At 43.5% G+C, this 4,781-nt stretch overlaps 1 pseudogene; it reads left to right on the forward strand.

The window, feature by feature from the left end:
• The first annotated feature begins 2,887 nt into the window (after positions 1 to 2,887).
• Positions 2,888 to 4,260, forward strand: LOC736994 (RNA-binding protein NOB1-like; annotated as a pseudogene).
• Positions 4,261 to 4,781: the final 521 nt, after the last annotated feature.

Here is a 4,781-nt window from a genome sequence, read left to right on the forward strand (position 1 = left end):
TGAGGCAATTGACAAAACTTGAATGGAGTCAGAAGATTAAATACTGGTAATGTATTATCAATATTAATTTTCTCTATTTGATGCTTATACTATGTTTATGTAGGACAGTCTTTGTGGGAAACAATATACTAGACATTAACATTGTATCCATGTTAAGTTTCCTGAATTTGATCTTTGTACTGCAATTATAAAAGAGAATATCCTTATTCTAAGGAGATGCATACTGACATGTTTTGAGGTGAAGTATTATGATGTATACAGTTTAATCTCAAATGTTTCAGAAAAAAATATAATAGTAATGCATACACATTCACATATATAATATGTGTGTGTGTGGAAAGAGAAAGGGAGAGTGAGAGCACAATTAATGAGCCCAGATGAAGAATATGTACAGATTCCTTTTGCTCCTTTGGAACTCTTTCAGGCTTGAAATTTTTTTTCAAAATAAAAATTTCAACAATGAAAGAGCAAAGCAAACTCAAAATCACCTCCATCATGCTTCCCAATCTTAGTGACATATCTGAATTCTCAGGGGTGCTTTTTATAAACTAAAGATTACTAACATATACCCCAGGTTTACAAATCAAAATCTTTGAGAATTCTGACTAGAAAATTTTCAGAGTTTCTCAGGCGTTTGAATGCATCTCATCTACTGACCAGCGTTTGGGAGCCACTAATCTGTCTCCCTCATTTTATGAATGAAGAAACTGAGACCCCAAGAGGTTATGGACCTTGATTAAGGCCACAATGATAGGTAATGACAGAGAGATCAGAATCTAGGTCTCCTAACTCCCAGCCCAGGTTTCTTTGATCACAATTCATAAAGGGATGCCCTTCAGAAGGATTGCTTTTAAAAATGTATATATATTGCTCTTTATAGTTTTCTCAACTTAAAATGTTGTTGAGTTTGACCACAAAGCTTCCTAGAGAGCTCTGCAATGCGATTTTGACTATCCTTAGAGCACAGAGCTAAATTGGAGACCTCATCTTGGAAAATATATAAACTGGTTTTTAATCATCATCTTTTTCAAGTCAAAAAGTCAAGCCTTTTAACATTTGCTAGAGTTAATGGGTTTCATCCCTAAAAGAAATAAAAGCAGTTGGAAGAAAGAAGTGGGGCAAGCAAGTAAAGAGCCTATGTTGATGAAGATAATCTCTGATGAAGACTCAACCAGCTTGACTGAAGCATTACTCTTCCCCTGTCTCTAGAATGCAGAAGCAATTATATCAAACAGAGAAACTATGCGTTTGCACTGGAATCTTATGGTGAAATATCTGTGGATTTCCTACCAAGCGTCTCTTCTCAAGAGAAACAGGAAAAGGATAAATTATATCAGTTTATTCTTTTGATTCCCTCTGCTGAGCCAGTTCCTGCTTCAGTGAGAGAAACCTTATAATCAGATTTGTGCAAGTATTTCTGTCCAGGCTTGCTGAGCTTTGTCAGCACAAAATGTTCACAAACTGCTAACATACAGTAGTATTTTTTTCAGTCGATTTGTACAGTATCACTTAATTTCACTTTTTTCCACCTATAGACCACATATTATATTCCCAGACAGAGAAAAGAAAAAGCTACTCACCTAGAAAACCCACTAACCTCCCATCACATAAGAATCTGGAGACCAGAGAATGCAGTTAACATGAGTGTGTTTAAAGAAACCAAGCCCCACTTCCTGACAGTTGAATAAGTGTGGAATTCACAACAGCAGAATATTTCTACTAGCTCGAGTATACTTAAGCTAACACACTAAATAGGATTGTTAAGCGTTATCTTTGAGCCAGAAGTGAGTCCACCAGCTAATTCCACTACCTACTGGCTCTGCTACACCACAGTCTTGGTTTTTACCAAAAACCATCATAAGTTGAGATATCTGTAGCAGAGGAATGGGGCAATGCCATGCCTGTAGTCAGTGATAACCTGTATTTCCAAGAAAGTACAGGTGGTCCTTGACCTACAGTGGTTTGACTTACAATGGTTTAACTTGGGATATTTTGACTTTATGATGGCACTTTCAGCTGTGTACATTAGTAGTCAGAACCTATAACCACTTTGTTTTACACTTTCAGTGCAGTAGTCAACAAGTCACATGAGATATTCAACATTTTATTAGGAAATGGGCTTTGTATTAGATGATTTGCCCATCTGTAAACTAATGCAAGCACATTTAAGGTAGGCTAAGTTAAACTATGAAATTCGGTAGGTTAGGTGTATTAAATGCATTTTGACTTAACAGTATTTTCAACTTATGATGGGCTGATTGAGATGTAATCCCACGGTAAGTAGAGGAGCATCTATATTATAAATCCAGCCAAATATTCTCCTCATTGCTGAGGTCAGAAGTCTAGGACTTCTCTTCCCTCTTATGTTAATAAGTCTTAATGTTTTGTAAGTGTGACTTTTCCTTTTCTCACAGATCTATCCTCTCTCTTCTGTTTCTACTGCTTGGGTCAGTCGCTCAACTATCTTTGATTTAGACACTTTGAATAGCATTCTAATGTGTTTCCATGTCATTGATCTTTCCATTTTCCATCCATTCTTTATGGTGCTCCTGAGTTAATTTCTTTAAAATATAGATTTGATTCTCTATATACTTAATCAAAAGTCTTTTGTGGCTCCCTGTGACCTACAGAATAAAGCCCAGCTCTTTGCACAGCTTTCTATCCCTTTGCATAACACTTCTGGTAACATGAGGGACTGAAACAATATTAATATAAATGGGCTCACATCTCACAGGGAACATCGAAATGCTGATTAATAGATCCAAATATAGTGCTGGCGTGGCCGCCAGGAGGCGCAGCCAAGTCGCGGCTGCTCGTCCTGGTTCCCAGAGGCCCAGACTTGAACTTAGGAGCCAGCGCAAGCTCCGTGCGCGTGCGCGCTCCCCGCTCACGCAGCCAACATGGCTCCAGTGTAGCACGTTGTGGGGGATGCTGGGGCTTTCCTGCGGGATGCGGCTCTGCAGGACATCGGGAAGAACATTTACACCATCCGGGAGGTGGTCACTGAGATTCGGGACAAGGCCACATGCAGGCGGCTTGCTGTCCTGCCCTATGAGCTGCGGTTCAAGGAGCCCTCACTGGAATACGTGCGGCTGGTGACTGAGTTTTCAAAGAAAACAGGAGACTACCCCAGCCTCTCTGCCACGGACATCCAAGTGCTTGCACTCACATACCAGTTGGAAGCAGAGTTTGTTGGGGTGTCTCACCTAAAACAAGAACCACAGAAGGTTAAAGTGAGCTTATCGATTCAGCACCCAGAAACACCTCTGCACATTTCTGGTTTCCATCTGCCCTCCAAGCCTAAACCCCCACAAGAAACAGAAAAAGGACACCCAGCTTGTGAGCCTGAGAACCTGGAATTTAGTTCCTTCATGTTCTGGAGAAACCCTCTGCCCAACATCGATCATGAACTGCAGGAGCCGCTGATTGACAGAGGTGAGGACGTTCCAAGTGAGGAGGAGGAGAAAGAGAACGGGTCTGAAGACAGAAAAGATGACAGCGATGACGACGGGGGTGGCTGGATAACCCCCAGTAACATCAAGCAGATCCAGCAGCAGCTGGAGCAATGCGACGTCCCCGAGGACGTGCGGGTTGGCTGCATGACCACAGACTTCGCCAGGCAGAATGTTCTGCTGCAGATGGGGCTGCACCTGCTGGCGGTGAACTGCATGCTGATTCGTGAGGCCCGGAGCTACGTCTTGGCTGACACGGCTGTTTCAAGACAAAGTCTGACATGAGCCGAGTGTTCTGTTCACACTGTTGGGAACAAGACCCTGAAGAAAGTGTCCGTGACCATCAGCGACGACGGCACCCTGCACATGCACTTCTCCCGCAACCCCAAGGTGCTGAACGCCCGCGGCCTCCGGTACTCGCTTCCCACTCCCAAAGGGGGCAAATACGCCATCAACCCCCATCTCACCGAGGATCAGCGCTTCCCTCAACCGCAACTCTCCCGAAAGGCCGGGCAGAAAACCAACGTATTCGCCCCTGACTACATCGCTGGGATGTCGCCCTTTGTCAAGAATGACATCTCCAGCCGCTCGGCTACCCTACAGGTCCGGGACAGCACCTTGGGAGCTGGGCGGAGACGCTTAAATCCCAACGCTTCCAGAAAGAAGTTTGTGAAGAAAAGGTGAAGAGCGAGTTCCCGCAGGCAAATTGGATGGGCGTCTGGCCGCCGTGGAGTTCCGGTGACCCATTTCCCCAGCCGTGTCGTCTCCAGGACCACCCGATGGAAATTAACAGGCGGGCTTCACGGTGCGGTTCTGCCCGCCCATGCCCTGCCGGGTCTGCACGGAACTGGACTGTCCCATGGCCTGTGAGCATCGGAGCGCCTGGCTGCCTGCCAAGGAAGGGGAATTGGATAAAAACAGAAAGAACAATGCCCTGGATCCAATCTTCAAGAAAGGAATTTCCAAAGGATAATATTTTTCTAAGAAATGCGGCTGCAAGCTCCTGTGCATTTTATTAAATAGGCCAAATTTTTGCTGCTTAGGTCATCTCGAGGCTGACACTTGAGCTGTGTGCCCAGTTCAGATTTATCTTTTTGCTAGAAAATACAAGGTTATAATAAAACTAAAAAAAAAAAAAAAAAAAAAAAAATAGATCCAAATATATATCTCACCTCAAAAGAAAGAACAATAAGAGCTGGGTTGGGGAAACAATAAGGAATGATAAAGCCTGTATAGTAAGATGCTGCCCAGCCATATAAAAGGGTTTCAGCCCCAGATAAGGGCTGTAGAGGGTAAGGGCTGAGCTTCTACCCACCACATGTGGAGAAA

The sequence above is a fragment of the Pan troglodytes genome, chromosome 3 (assembly GCF_028858775.2).
Source record: "Pan troglodytes isolate AG18354 chromosome 3, NHGRI_mPanTro3-v2.0_pri, whole genome shotgun sequence".
NCBI lineage: Eukaryota > Metazoa > Chordata > Mammalia > Primates > Hominidae > Pan > Pan troglodytes.